This window comes from Stegostoma tigrinum, chromosome 20 (genome assembly GCF_030684315.1).
Source record: "Stegostoma tigrinum isolate sSteTig4 chromosome 20, sSteTig4.hap1, whole genome shotgun sequence".
NCBI lineage: Eukaryota > Metazoa > Chordata > Chondrichthyes > Orectolobiformes > Stegostomatidae > Stegostoma > Stegostoma tigrinum.
The window spans coordinates 37,380,344-37,396,948 of NC_081373.1; the positions used below are offsets into that span (position 1 = coordinate 37,380,344).

Consider the following 16,605-nt stretch of genomic DNA (forward strand, 5'->3'; position numbering starts at 1 on the left):
GCATTACCAGAGGTGCTTCCATTTTTCCTACACTTAATTGTCTTTGAGCCACTTTCTCAAACTGCTGCCATCCACGAGGTGTAGATATACCCACAGTGCTATTTAGAAGGGAGTCCCAGAATTTTGACCATGTGACAGTGACAATAAAAATGTATTTCCAGGCCAGGGTGGTTTGTGAACTAAGGGGCCATTTCTAGCAGTGCACTTCCTTGTATCTGCTGTCTTGTTCCTCTAGGCAAGAGAGGTTTCAGATTTGTACAGTGCTGCCTCAGGAGTCTTGGTGAGTTGCTGTAGTGCATCTTATAGACAGTTCACTGCGCAGTAATCACTCATTTCTGGTGGGTGGAGGCGATTGTAGATGGTATTGATTGAAGAATGTCCCTGTGGTAACCTAGAAGGCTTGTAGGCATAAATCTCAACAAGGTTGATGGGTTTTAAACAAATATTTAGTGACGAATGTTTGAATTTGTTTCAGTCATTAATTTTTAAAAATATATTCAGGTATGGTCATTTATTCACTCACACATTAAACATTTGAAAGGCATCTTGTGAATATATATTGTATGCTAACTATTCAGTTGAGGGTTTGGAGTTTTTTTTACTGTTCTTACACACAGAAAATCACTAACCTATATGTTTTATTATATTGCTGCATTTTAGGAAAAACTTATCTGTGACCCCGAAAGCCAGTGATATTGTTGGGAAGATGGCTTCCGATTGTTTTAAATTGAGTCTGTAGGTTTGAAACTCATCTAATGTTGTGTCACAAGATTTAACAGGGACAGGTTGGATTGTGGTCTTAAGGCAGAGCTTCTCAAAATGGGGGTGATGAGCTGGAATTTTGTGATCCTGAACTCTGAGGGAGGAATGGTCCCTGGGGAGCTTAAACTGAGTTATAACAACCGAGCTCCCTCTCTAACCTTGAAAGGGGCTAAAGTTGCAAAAGGTTTGGAAAGCACTGTCTTAAGGGAAACAGCGAGGTCAGCAGTTAAAGATCACAACACTAATACTAATTTATTTTAAAATGAAAGATGGTGACTTGTAAGGCTCTATGTTGGTTTGATTAAATGCGTTTACACTTCAGTAAAGTAAAATGCATTAAAAAGGAACTGAAATCTAAACTGATATTTTGCATTCTTTTTATTCATTCAAGTGATGAGGATATTGCTGGTTAAGTCAGTATTTATTGCCCATCCCTTATTGCCCAGAGGACAGTTAAGAGTCAACCACATTGCTATGGGTCTGGAGTTACATGTATGTTAGACCGGATAAGGATTGCAGTTTCTTTCCCTGAAGGACATTAGTGAACCAAATGGGTTTTCTTTATGCCTGACAATAAACAATAGCTTCGTGGTCATCATTGGATTCCTAATTCCAGATGTTTATTGAAACTAAATTCTACCATCTGCTGTGGCAGAGTTTGAGCCTGAGTTCCGAGAACATTACCTGGGTCTCTCGATTAACATTCCAGTGATAATGCCACTAGGCCACAATTCCAGTCCCGCAATGAAAGATGGTGACTAATAAGGCTGTATATTGAGCCTGATTGAATGTGTTTACTCTTCAGTAAGGTAAAATATATTTAAAAACACTGAAATCTATAATGATGCCAGGATTGTCTGATGTCCAGTTGAGCAATCTGAACACCTCAATGTTTTCCACCTTCGATTATAATTTGTTGGATTTTCACCCAAGTGGGAAAAACCTGAAGAGATTTGAAAGACATTTCAAACTGTAAGGCGTAAAGTCCCTCCATGTAATCCTAGTGAAATACACAAATGGTCAAGTTAGATTTTCTCCATGAACCTCAAGCTACATTTCTCCATTATTTATTTTAGAGGTTTGACAGTTATGGGAAAATAGAAATGATGACATATGACATTATATTTGTGACATAAATGCATAATCAATAACCAATAAATTTGGAGTTTGCTTCATTTGTGAGAGAGACCTGTACAACTCGCTCATGTGATTTATGTATAATTAAGACACCCCCGGTGTATACCCACAATTCATTTCATGTACACAGGCCTTCAGTCAGACATAGTGTATTCAACAAACTCATCTGAAATATGTTGCCTTTTTCACCATGAAAACAGGGCAGAAAGAGCCAGGACAGATGCACGGAAATTGCTGGAGAAACTCAGCTAATCTGACAGCATCTGTGGAGAGAGAAACAAAGTTAATGTTTCAAGCCCAGCATGACGACCCTACTTCATAGCATCTGAACATCCAGATTCCCTTCCTGAAAGCACTCAGTGTAAAACCCCTAGGCTTTCCACGTCCTACCCAGGCCCTCACTCAATCCATGTCTATATGACCCTGCCTACCCATCTTTCCCCAGCAGCCTTGGCATATGAGGTGACCATGCCAGGTGTGGGCAGACCCTGCTTACCCCTCCTCCTGTTGAAGTCAGTCTGCTCTTTACTGTGGATGAGCCCTCTCCCATTGATCCTGTTCCCATTCATGCTTTACCATACCACTCTTACAAATGCTGGCCTGCAGCCCTGAAACCCCATGAAAATGTTCCCAGTCTGTTTATCACAGCAGCAGCCCCTTGTAACACCACCCCCCCCAACAAACTCCTTTTCGCCTTAATTTCTCTGGACTAACTTCACTTCCTTGTCTGCCATAACTGGAGATGTGTAAACAAGAGGTGCCAAGGACACTGACTAATAGCTATACATCTCCCCAACTGTGTAAACCTCCCTGTGGACTGACTACAATGGAGCCACAGCCTATCATGGGCCCACTTCCTGGACTTCAGAGGCACAGGTGTTCTGACCAAAAACACGCTGAGTGAATGCCTAACCATGGCCACACTTCTGGACTTGTATGGGAGGCTATCCTTGACCTACTGTACCAGGGCCCCCTGACTAATGGACATGGTGAGAACAATGTTGCCTAAGTCCTTGAGACGTTTTCCATGTAAGCACTTGACATGTGATTCAGGTGCGAGATTGACATAGCACATTGCCATACAGCAAGCTGCATGGCCCTTCGACTGGGGATTGCAGTTAAAGTCAACTAAGGTCACCAGGTACATGCTCTGAACTCCATGATGAGACAATTCTCAGTGAGGGTTTAGTTTGGTCATGGTGGGTGGTACCATCGGAAATTGCATATTAATGATGCAGGATGAACATTTAATAAGGTAGTTAGCAAAATAAAGTTAACAAGTAATAATCTCACTAAATAGGCCACTCTCGCATCAACATCTGTAACTTAATTAAAAGATGCAGCAAGTTCGTTTCAATGTCAACATAGGCCTTGTTGGACTTTTCAAATCAATCTGCCACATTTACCACTGTAGCTAACATCATTCAGGCCTCTACACCATTCTAAATAATGTTTTACTATTATTTTTATCCTTTACTATGTAATGTTTTTGATTGTTGTTGGATTAATAATGATGATAGTTATTAAAAGATGCAAGTTACTTTGATTGAATCATACTTGTTTGCAAGCTAAACAGGTCAAATTATATTTGGAAATTTATTATAATTAAATAAAGGTATCAAAAACATACGTCCCGCCAGAGTGGTCCGAATGCACGATTAGAACATCCTGTATTAAAGTTGTGTTCCATGCAAAATGTTCCCCTGGATCATGGAGTGCAAATATTAAAAAAATCTTGTGGAAAAGCAACATACAAAGCATGTTTTCAGATAACTGTGAAGAGTGACCAGATTTATGTGTGATATGTTCATATTTATCTTGTATCATATGCTGACATCACCATTTATTTACAATGATCTCACCGTAAAATGCACACACTTATTTCTTTTGAAAATTGTTTAATGTGTTAGCTGTCTTTTGGACATTATAGTTTTGTACCTTTATTTATTTTTGCATGTCTTGCCAGTTTTCAACTTTTGCATTAGACCACAAGTAAAAGAGTGAGACTTGTGTAAAACATTCCGAAAACAATTTGATCTATTGTTCAGTGAATTACAGTGAATGGACACAGCAAAATAAAAAATAGCTGTCTGTTTGCAATGAAACCATTCCATTATAATTGTATGGATCAATTTTGTCCCACTATCTATACTTAATAAGATTGTGACTGAAGGCCACTTTGAGGTAGGACGGATTAGGAGACAGGAGAAAGCACCTCATGCCTGGGCAGCCTTTGTTGGCAATCAGCTCTCCTTAAGTGTTTTCACATTTTATGAATTATCACTAGGAAAAGTTCCTCTTTCAAATTTAATCAATATTAGCTATAAGACCAGTTAGCTAAAAGACTGGTTTCCGAATTGTTTTTTTACGTCTTTCACAGGTATTTGGATTTTCTGCTTGTCCTACTTAAAAAGTAAAACTGGCCAGGAATCCAAGGAGAACTCTCCTTTCAAGTAGTAAAATAGAATCTTTTACAACTCTACTCAAGTCTCTGGATGAGGACTTGTATTTACAATCCCTTATCTAGAGTTGAGAATGTTACCATTTACTGACATACTTCAATGTTTGACTGAGTGAAATATGCCCTTAATTTTTGCAGTACAACATCCTTCTATCTGCATAGATGTACTCTTCTTACCCTGTCGTTGACAAGTTTTTACAGCGGTAACATTGGTAGCTAGTGTATCTGACTCTTGATCCCTAACTTGTTCATTGGCATTGGTCAGTGTAAGCAGTTTCAGTCATGCTGTTCAATAGGGGACCAGCAAAATGTGATCATAAATATGGTTATGCCATTGTGCCCAGTGAGCCCACTCTGCCATTCAAGATGTGCTATCCTCTATCACAAGACTGTATAAGAGTTATGGCAAGAAACTGGGAGACATTCAAACTGCTGATGATGGGATCTTCTCAAGTTTGTCATTGCCTGAACAATGCGTATGTGTAAGTGAAGTAAACGCCATATTTGTGTGCGGTTGTCCTCATGTTACAAGATGAAAAAATCTTAAATGTGGACCTTTGCGGATAGTAGAGCTCTGGTAAGATATTCGAGCTGTTGGTGAAGCAGCACCCATGATTATGTAAGCATGATTTCCACTTCAGCCAACCATTGATTTAACATGCAGATAATGCAACTCAAGAATATTTAGCTCAAATATGAATGTTTTGGTGACAGAGAAGTATACTTTTACCAACCCGTCTTGAATTGCAGTGTCCATAAGAGTTACAATAATCTACAAAAGGTACAATTATGCAACTATCAGGTAATTTCTGCAAATGCTTCTGTCTCATTTTCAGAATTTCCCAAGCCTTTCTAAACTCAATAGAATTGGAGAATGGAACTTGTAGCTTCAAGCTTTCCCTGAAGGTTATTAATATAGGAAAAGTAAATATAAATGGAACACAGGAGAGGTACTCTACCTAGAATTGGGTATATCATTTTTGCAGGACAGAGGTAACTGGACACCCATAGTTACTGTCAAAGAGCTTGATAGTGCCACAAACTGCTAAATTAGAACAGTGTGCCAGTACTCAAGTGTTTCATTTACAAAATCACAAGGGAAAGCAGATCTGAAAAATCAAGTTTAAAAATAAAACATTGAAAATTAAAACATTAATAATAATTCAGTTGCATCAGGGGTTGTGGTAGCAAAGCAAATTCTAATCACAATATTTTGAAATGCAATGAATGGAGAGATGTTTGACGTTATAAGTACTAATTATAAATAACTTCGTTCATTCATTCATATGTCTCATCTGTTGCTTGAAACCTTCATCAATGTCTTTGTTTCCTTGAAGACTGACCATTATAGCACAATGCCTGGATTCTACATTCTGCCTTCAATGAATTTGAGGTTGTTCAAAACTCCACTGACTGTATCGTAGTTCTAATCAGATTCCATTCACCAATCATTCTTGTTCTCACTGATCTATACTAATTTACGGTTTAGCAGCGCCTGTTTAAAATTATAATGCCTGTTTTGAAATATTTCCATGGCCTCACCCCTTACTTGTCTATAAGATCTCCGCTGACTCTACACCTTACCAAGATGTCTACATTCCACTTACTCTGGTTTCTTGTACATCCATGATTTTAATTGCTCTACCATTGGTGGCCAAGCCATCAGCTGCCAAGGCTATAACTCTAGTATTCTTCTTATAAATCTCTCTGTCCTTTCATCTTTCTTTTCTTCTTTGACATGTTCCTTAAAACAGCCTCTTTGATCAAGTTTTTGGACATCTGCCCTAATAGCTCTTTTTATCACTTATCGCATGAGCATCTTGGGACATTGCATCATGTTAAATATGCCATATTAATAGAAGTCATTGTTGTGGTCTTTATTCATATTGACTATAGTTATAGAAGTGTTATCAACAATATATAACAGAAAATGTTCCAAAGTAACGAAAAATTATATGTTGTATGCACTAAATTAAATATATATATATATAATAAACATTTTTACAAGAACCAAACTATGAAATAAATACATTTCAGTTGTGATTATTATTTTCTTTATGTATTTTTATAATGATTTATTTAATTTTTAATTTTCTCAGCAGCAGCTGCAAATCTCTCTGCTTTTGGCCTTACTTCTGAAGACAGCCAAACTTCATCAAACAATATGAACCAGCTCTATGACTGCCAGAATCCAGAAAGTGCTGAAGTACAGTTAATTATTTCTCATGTGGTAATGATCCATTATGTCCCATGTAATCTTCCTCTGTATATTTCAAATTTCCCATTTTTGCCCTAGAGATGCCTCTACTGCTCCAGCATCTGATGCATTCTTCAAGACATTTGGGAACACAAATAGGTGCAATCTTCCAATTAGATATTGGAAAAATTCCAGTTTGTGTTGTTCTTTGTCGTAACGTGAAAGAAATTGAAGTAATAAATTGCTGCTATTTACAAAAGATATGATCACAATGAGAAAAAGGTTGAAAATAAGATTTTTCACACAAAAGCCGCAGGTAAAAAACATTATATTGTTAAAAAAAAGCCCAAGTACGACATAATTAACATAGAACAACAAATTCTAATAAATGAATCATTTATCATTAATTTGGAAATTTGTTACATTGGTTAATGCCCTTAAGTGTATTATTTATGTATGAAATAATGCTGTTAAGTTTACAGTGTCAAGAAGGATATGGTGATGTGAGCTTGCAAGCAAATAATGTTTTCAAAGAAAAAAATCATTTGTGTTTTGCTGAGAAAGTTTGAAAGTACTAAGTTCATATCTTATTTAAATGCCTTGGGTTAGAGTGAGCCCATTGACTGCATAAATGCAGGAAAGCATTACCACTATTGGAATCACATACTTCATTAAGGCTTTCTGTGACACCAGTAAATTGGATGATATTTGAATTGTGTTAACAAACTACTGTGGGCAGATTGTTTGATCCTGGCTTGATGAGAAGAATTAGTCTGGCCATGTTTGTACATGTTGTAAATATGTGATGGGCAGTTTGTCAAAATAGTGATTTATGCACAAAGAAATGACAACTGCAAAAGAAAGTTTTTAATAAGAAATGTACGGGAGAAACCAAGGACGCATGAGATAGATCCAGTGATAGTTGGATTAGAATATTATTATTATTTATATGTACAAAGTTGAATTGTACTGTGTACAAAAAAGCTTCAGTGGGATTATTTTGATCACAGTTAGTAAACAATTGTCTATGCACAGTATTCAGTTCAATTTTGACCATTAGAATTGTCTAAACTAAACTCCATTTAGACTTTGACCCAATTTGCTGATATTAATTGATGCCCACCAAATGTTGTCCATACAAGGTTTGTTTATCATTACGTTTCAGCTGTTAAAGAATAGTGGTCTATTCACAAGACAGTAATATGCCCAGCATTATAAAGCCTTCAAAGATCTCCAGAGTGCCTTACATGGCTTGTTAACAAGAAAATTAACAACTTTTAAAGAGGTGCATTTTTAATTAAGCCTTTGCTGTAAGGCAGCAAAGCCAGGCAAATGTAGCATACATTAGTTTGGGTATTTGAAAGTTAATTAGCTCCAAAATGTTCTGATGTCAGCACTAAAATAGTGTTTTGATTAAACACTAATGTTATTCACACGGTGAATGGATTTAGTTTAGACTCAGGAAATCATGCTGTGAATATGTGTACTAATTCATAAAACCTTGATTTCTTGTACATTTTATAAGTATACTGTAAATTTATGCTGAAATACAAATGTGGCCAGAAGGCCATGGGTTTATGATTCACAAGCTCTGTAAGGTAATCTCTGTATACCCACATCGTAAATATTTATTTCTTTGTTTCAGTACTAAAACAGTAAATTGCTGTCCTGAAAATAAGGATCATATGCGGATCAGCTACAAATTTTACACATATTTTTGTATTGTGATTCATGTATATTAGCAGATATTTCTATCCATTTGTAAAATACATATATTATTGTAACTTTTCTAATAAAAACATCACTGTTCTAGATCTTCATGGCTGCAAAGGAAGTCCATTTTTTTCTTGGGGTTCTTCATTATTTTCATAAAATTTATCACCCATCTTTTTGATGCACTTTCCAGCTTTGTTAAAAAATGTAATAATGCTGCCATTTGCAAAATGAAAAATAAGGTTAAAAATCATACAATTATAGCAGAGATCGAGAACTTTTGGTCCATTTTACATATGTTGACATCGCCCTTCAATTTGGAGAATCTGCTCCAAACTTGATCTCTCTTCAAAGTGGGTATTTGGGGGTTGCAATAATGTTATGTGGGAACAAAACATTCTAGTTCCTATTCTGTTTTTCTAATGATAATCCTCGTTTGTGCAATTGCTATTGCTTTATCATCCAAGTAATCAGCCTTTCACTATTTCCATAATTAAAAACTTTCTGGATCATGAGAACTCCATGAGATCCTGTCTCAATTTTCACTGTTCCAATGGAAAGACTTCAACTTCAATCTCTTTGTCGTTACTGCAGCTATCATTCCAAATATGTCTTCTGAATAAGAAGTCCAAAGTTGGAAAATATGCTTAACTGGCCAGTTGGCCTGGCCTATATGGTTGGTCTAATCAATATTTTGACAAATCCAACCTTATTTTATTCTACATGCAATGGCCTATGTATGATATCCACACACCTACTTTCCCTTTCATAGTCTTTTCTACCTGAAGTCCTACCTTTTCCATTTGAACACCAAGTTCCTCCAATCTATTCAGCATCTTATAATATAAAGAATACTTCATTATACTATTCAGCAGCATCTACCTAAAATATTAGCCAGGCTATGTCCTTCAGCAAGTTTCTATTTTCTTCCACACATTTTTGTTGTATTCTCTAACTCAGTATCATTGACAAATTTTAATACAATATCTTTGTAGCTTTGTCCAAATCATCTTTGTGAAAGAAAAACATGAATGATCCTTGTATTCTCAAGAGTGCAGCACTCCCTCCATGCCTCCAATCAAACAATTTCCATTAAGTTGTATTTTTTTGCAGATCAGGTAGCAACAGCACAAAGGAAACAGCGGCCCAAACTTTCCTGTTTTTTGGTAATGTATCTTTTTCAGTGAGTTTCATGATGACAGGTCTGTCAATATCTACCTGGACTTTTCTCACACAATCTTCTTCCCTTCTTCTCATTAATGGTATAACTGCTTCTTTCATCGCAGAATTCTTGGAATCGTGTGACGTGAGAGGTGGCATAGTGTGCCACTGCCAGAACTTTGCAACATCCATCTTTCAAGCGCCACTGTTTGACTGCCCTTCAGCTGCTGAGAACCAGTAAGTGCCCCTCACACTGTGGTGTTCCAGTGTTATCCCCAAGGAAAGGCCCAGAGAAGCAAGTTCATTGTCTGCTTTATGGACATGGTCTGAAGGCAGATGGGGTGGTAGAGAGGAGAAAGCCACTGTTTGCCCTGCTTACCAACAAAGGAGATCACTCTAGAAACTCGGTCAGCCTGCACCAAGTTGGCATTGTGGTCAGTGCACTATCCTGGGTAAAACACAACATACAGCAGTGCAGGGAAAAGGTCTTCTGCCCTCCACACAGGTAAATCACGACGATCTTTCTACTATCTCATACTCATGGGGCTACCATTCATTCTATCTCTACCACTACATATGCTTCTCACCAAGGATCATGAACTTCAGTTCTCATTACTGCGTACGTTAAAATCACGCAACAGATCTCAATCATCTCATTCTCTCAAACTGCTGACCTTTCCTGACCCCATTCTTCCTACTCATCCACTGGGAACATCTTATCACCTCCCCACCTGCTCATGTATCACTCTAACAGCTCTTCCATGTTCAGTCATATGCCAGAACCTCCCTTTGTCTCTTCACAGGAAAAAGTAACCTACCCAAGACTGATATCTCCACAGCATTCCCTCCCTCCCCCGCCACCAACGAATAATGCACTATAATTCAGGACTGGTTGCATTTGATCTGCCAACTGGCCCAGTCCCCAATCACATGAATCCCTAGACTATGAGAGGATCAAGCACGAGACTGACCTGCGTGGTTCTTTGGATTAGAAATGGATGTAGCCATTGTCTGAGCATGGTGGCTTCCCCAACCAACTGTTGTCCTCCTTGTTTCCACTAAGAACTGGACCCTTGAGCAGTTTCTTGCAAATAAAATTGTGTTAGACCAGTGGGAGCCATTCAAGGAGAAAGTAGCAAGAGTATAGGGCAAATATGTTCCCACAGAGACAAAAGGTGGAACCAAGACCAAAGAACTCTGGATGGCAAGGTACATAAAGGTTAGGATTAAGGAAAGAAAAGAAGCTAGTGGCAGACACCAAGGCTGCAAGACAGCAGAGTCCAAAAGGAGTATAAAATGTGAAGGGAGAGCTTTAAATGAAAATTTGCAAAACAAACAGTGTGCATGAGAAGGCATTGGTGGGTAAACTAAAGGAAAACCCAAAGGGGTTTTTCTAAACATATAAAGAGCAATAGAATAACTAAACATATAAAGAGCAATAGAATAACTGTGAAAAGAGGAGGGTCCATTAGGAACCATAGAAGGAATCAATGCATGGACCTAGAAGATACGTGCACAATCTCAATGAACACTTTGTGTCAGTCTTCAGAATGGGAAAGTATAACATAGGCTGGAGGACTGTGAAATATTAGAAGAAATTAACATAGAGAAAAGATAATAATGAGTTTAGAAGCCTTAAAAATGGGAAAACTTGCAGGCCTGGATGGGATGTAACATTGGCTTTTGAGGGAGGTAAGGGAGGTGACTTAATGGTACCAGGCACTAATTTTCAAGTCCTCTATGTCCGCAAGCAAGATGCCAAAGAGCTGGAAGACTGCAAAATGTTGTCCCATTTTTGAAAAGGGGAGACCAGGAAGTTACAGGCCAGCCTAAGTGGTAGATATGTTATTAGAAAGAATTAGGAGGGACAGAATATTGTAAAGACATAGATTAATCTGAGATAGTCAGCATGAATTTGGTAAAGAATGGTTACTTTGATAAATTTGATCAAATGTTTTGGGGAGGTAAACAACAGTACTGATAATGACGGTACTACTTTGACGTAGTGCACATTGACTATAGCAAGATTTTTTGTAATTTCCTCATGCAAGCTGGTCAAGCAAGTAAGAGCCCATGGGATCTGAGGCACAAATACTTTGGCTCCAAAATTGGCTGGTATTTATGGAGTAGACGGTGATTGTAGAGAGTTGGTAGCAGAGGCTGTAGCTGTGACATTAATATAGCATGGTACCATACAGCAACATACCCATTCTCTTGACTTTTCAGTACTCCAAACCATGACAGTCTGCCTGTCTGTCCCTCTGTGCTAAAAAGAATTGCAAGCACAGAGGCTAACAACCTGTCAATTAGCACTGAATAACCTGTGCAATAAAAAGAAATTGAGGCCATGGGATGGCATACTCCGAGTTAATATAAAATAAGTGAGCAATAAGAAACTAAGCGAAGAACCATAAAATGCATCCTGTGTAGGTGCTAAGATAACAAAGTGTGGGGCTGGATGAACACAGCAGGCGTACAAAAGCTGACATTTTGGGCCTAGACCCTTCATCAGAAAAGGAGGATGGGGAGAGGATTCTGAAATAAATAGGGAGAGAGCAGAATTGTCTTCCCATCCCCCTTTTCTGAAGAAGGGTCTAGGCCTGAAACATCAGCTTTTGTGCCCCTAAGATGCTGCTTGGCCTGCTGTGTTCATCCAGCCCCACATTTTGTTATCTTGGATTCTCCAGCATCTGCAGTTCCCATTATCTCTCCTGTGTAGGTGCACTAGATTCATGGTCAGAAATCACATGATATCAAGGTTATAATCCAATAGGTTTATTTGGAAATGCAAGTTTTCAGAGCCTTAGTCCTTCCCCAGGAGTTAGTGGGAGAAGTAGTATCAGACATAGAACTGATAAATAAAAGATCAAAGGTTCACACCATTGATCAGGATGTACTAAACAAACCTAAGATTCTGTTATATCTCTAACCAGTTAGAAGATTTTAATTGATTAATATGTATATATAAATCCCCAAATTCCTTTCAAGTCACAGTCCAAGAATTTCTCAATGTAAAGAGGAGGTGACATTTTAGGTCAGACAATGCATTTTAGGTGTGAGGCCTTTTTTAGCATCTGTGTTTTGGTTTGGAGTCAGACCAGTTTTATTTCTAAAGTAGGAATTTATAAAATGCCACATTGACTGGCTTTCAATAAATGATGTGCTTTTTGAACTGCAAATACAAATTCACCCCTTAGATTCACGTGTGTGTGTGTGTGTGTGTGTGTGTGTGTGTGTGTGTGTGCTCAATACCACCAACTGCCAATTTCCAGACACCACCCTACAACTCATTCGCTTCATCCTCAACAACAACATTTTCACCTTCAACAACCAGTTCTCCAGATACACAGAACAGCCAATATGCCAACATTTTCATGCACAGGTTCAAACAAGACTCCTTTGATGCACTGAACCTGTGACAAACACTATACACCAGATACATTGACACAATTTTCTTACTTTGGACTCATGGCAAGGAATCACTGAAACAATTACATAGCAATATCAATAACTTTCATCCCACCATCCGACTTACCATGGACTAATGTTTAGAATCAGTCTCATTCTTGGACACATGTATTTCCATCAAGGGCTGGCACCTCTGTACCTCACTCTACCGCTCCTGAGGTGGAATATGAAGTGCTGTTCCTCCAAGTTTACATGTGGCACTGAAGAAGGCCCAGGATGGGCGTGTCATCCATGGAGTGAAAGGGAGAGGTAATACAGTTAGCAACCGGAAGGTGTTGTTGACTATAGCATACAGAGTGCAAATGCTCCGTGAATTGGGCACAGGGTCTGTGCTTGGTCTCACCGATGTAGAGGAGGCTGCATCGGGAGCAATGGATACAGTGGTCCAAGTTGGAGGATGTGCAGGTCAGATATGGTAAGTTTGTCCTGGGCCTTGGATGGAGGTGAGATGGCAGATGTACAGGCAGATGTAGCACCTCCTGTGGTCGCAGGGAAAGGTGCTGGGTGCAGTGGTGCTAGTGGGGAGTGTGAAGCAGATGAGGGAGTCCCTGAGAGAGTGGTCCCTATGAAAGGCAGTTAGGGCTGGGGAGGGAAATATTTCTTTGGTGGTGGGGTCGGATTGTAGGTGGCGGAAGTGGTGTAGGATGATACGCTGGATGCAGAGGTTGGTGCAGAGAAATGTGAGAACAAGGAGAATTCTGTCTTTATTTATGTTGGGGAGAAAGTGTTTGAAGGCAGATATGCAAAAAATGCAAGAGGTACTGTTGAGGGCATTTTGGATCTATGGAGAGGGGCAGTGGCAGGACGTCTGGGATGTCCAGGAGTGGAACACTCCATCTTAGGAGGTGATAAGGTTATGGATGGCCTGAGAGACAATGGTCTGATGATCAGGGGTTGGGTCATACTCGGAGGACGGTAGGACAAATTTCAGAGAGTTGGCGCCTGGCCTCTGTGACGTAGAGATCAGTATGCCGTAACACTACCACACCCCCCCACCCCTTACCAGTTAGCCTGACATCAGTTGTTACATTGGTTCATTCAAAGGAAGAATGCATGATCAATGTTCAGAGTAAACGATGTTAAAGAATCAAAATAGGCTAGATATAATGTTGAGCAGTAACTAAGTCAAGATGAGCTGCATCTGACTCTGTAAGGAAGTAAAGATGAAAATTGCAGAGGGCATAATAGTTCCAATCCTCTTTAGATATGTGGGTGGTGTGAGAAGACTGGAAAATTGTCAATGTTCAAAAAAGCTATAGAGATAAAGCCAACAACTATACACCAATCAGCTTAAATTTGGTGGTGGCAATTAAAGCATATAGAAATGACAATCTGGGGCAAACTTCACAGTCACTTGGATAAATGCTGATTAGTTAAGAAAAGCCAATGTAGATTTGTTAAATGGAAATCGTGTTTAACTAAATGGATTTTTAAAATTGAATTAACAAGGGTAAGGTGTTTCTGTAGTGTTCATAGACCTGCAAAAGACATGATAATTTTCTTTGTAATAAGTTTGATAGCAAAGACAAAGCCCAAGTATTAGTAGGGGTAGTGGCAATTTACCACAAGTTGACTGAGTGGCAGTGCTGAGAAATCTTAATTGTATCAAAGGAAGGTGCCAGTGGGGTTCCCTAGGGTTCTGTACTGGGTCCACTGATTATCTTGCTATATATTAATGATCTAGACTTGGGTGTTTAGGACAGAATTTCAAAATCTGTTGATGTCACACAGTTTGGAAATGTTGTTGACTGTGAGGACGGTAGTGATAGAATTCAGGCTGGTGAAATGGGCAGAAGTGACAGAAGCAATTCAATCCAGAGAAGTGTAGAATTATATATTTTGTGAGGCAAATTGAGAAGATGCAACAGAAATTATAGAATACAATTCGAAGGAGGCCACAAGAACAGGCAGGCTGTGGCATATATGTGTACAAGTTATTGAAGGTGGCAAAGCAAGCTGAGAAAACTGCTAAGAAGCCACATAAGAGCTTGGATTTTATAATTAGAGTCATGGAGTACAAAAACAAGAAAGTCATGATTAACTTTTATAAAGCATGAGGTTTTAAAGGCTTCAGATCATTATGTTCAATATTGGGCACACCACTTTAGGAGGGGAGGTAAATACTTTATAGAGGACAGAGCCAAGATTCATGAGAACAATTTCTGGGACATCAGCTTCTTGGAATAGACTGGAGAAGATTGAACAGACTGTTTGTTCTCTGTAGAGAAGGTTGAGGGAAGATTTGGTAGAAATATTCAAAATCATGACAGATCTGCACAGAGAAAATTCCCTCATTGAGAAGGAAATGGCATAGGGCACAATTAGCAAAGAAATTGCCAATGACAAGGGGAAGAAACGGAATGGCCTACTGGAGACACAATGAACAACTTGGCTTCACTTTTCTGCGCTGTAATTTTCCTGCAACTCTAATGCACTGCCTTACAGTACAGTGGAGGCCGAATTCTTCAAGGGTAAAAAAAATGGCAAGGCTGAGGAGAAGCAGCAGAGAAGCTGTATTAATCGGATAGCTGTTTCGAAGTACCTGATTGAACTGGACTGAGGCAGCTTCTGTGCAATTTTATTCAGATTCCACTCTTTATCATAAACAGAATGTGTAAGCATCAAGAAGTAATGGGAGAGGGGATATTTGTGTTGATGAAGGAGATTCAGAAAGATTTAGTAACCAAGATAAGGCAATATCAAATAATTTTTCATAGTGAAAAATGTCTGACAATAACACCAGTGAATGTCAATTACTTCGCAAAATCTACAGTTAAAATACACAAAAATATTTCCTTGAATATTCAAATGTCATAGTATATTGTAAAACTGTCAATGTTAAAAACTAGAAGCAATACCATAAAATACAGGGCAAAGCGAGTAATATTTAATTGCCACTCCTGAGATAAATCATTCATAGGAGTGCGGCTCCTCCCAACATGAATAGATACAAAGGCATTGAATGTTCAAAGGGAACAAAACTGATAAGGTTGAATGAATGAACTTTTAGGAGCGAACAATTAATGAGAGGATTGTTCCGTGTTGGTTTGGAGGATTCCTTCCCGAGAACACACAAGGAAGAAAGCTGGTGGACAATATTAAAAGATGAAACAATAACGAACAGAGATGACCTTTTCATGCAACCTCTTCAGTACATCATTTTCGGCTGCATTTTACGTTTATTTAACCATGGTTTGATTCTCTTCACCTCCTGCGCTATCTTCCTTTGTCTTCAGTGACAACTTTCCTTTCGCCTTTACTTTGTTTTCATAGAATTTCAACTGAGCGAACAAATTCAACAGGAATAGCCAAGTTGTAAAAGACTAAATGATTTGATTAATCATCTTTTCCGTGGAGCCAGGGCTGAATTTCAGGCTCGTGCTATTGTAACGAGCGCCCTTGTTGCTTATTACATGTTATAGCCACGCGTTCCAGCAGCGGTGCCTTTTCATCGATGTTAATCCGAAAAAGGGGCTCACCTGCGGCTAAAACGTGCCCCTTTGTTCAATGGCCGCGCACATCAGTTAAAGTTGGCCCAATGGCTTGGGAACAGGTTTTGATTTTCTTTTTGTGGGAATTCATTGTTCATTAATTCACTCGCCGCATAAACCGAAGAATTGAGAACAACCTTTGGTATTCGTGGTGAAAAAAGGTGGACCTTCCCAAAAATGCAGCTGAGAGCATGTTGTAGAAAACATTATATCAG

The 16,605-nt window shown here is 38.7% G+C and overlaps 1 protein-coding gene across 3 annotated transcripts in view; it reads left to right on the plus strand.

Moving 5' to 3' along the window:
• The window catches only part of jakmip3 (Janus kinase and microtubule interacting protein 3), a 351,944-nt gene extending 343,648 nt beyond the window's left edge, over positions 1 to 8,296 (plus strand). For all 3 annotated transcript variants that reach the window (XM_048551237.2, XM_048551238.2, XM_048551240.2), the window contains one exon: positions 6,460 to 8,296. The gene's annotated coding sequence lies outside the window, so the exon portion shown is untranslated. The remainder of the gene's footprint in view (positions 1 to 6,459) is intronic.
• The last annotated feature ends 8,309 nt before the right edge of the window (positions 8,297 to 16,605 follow it).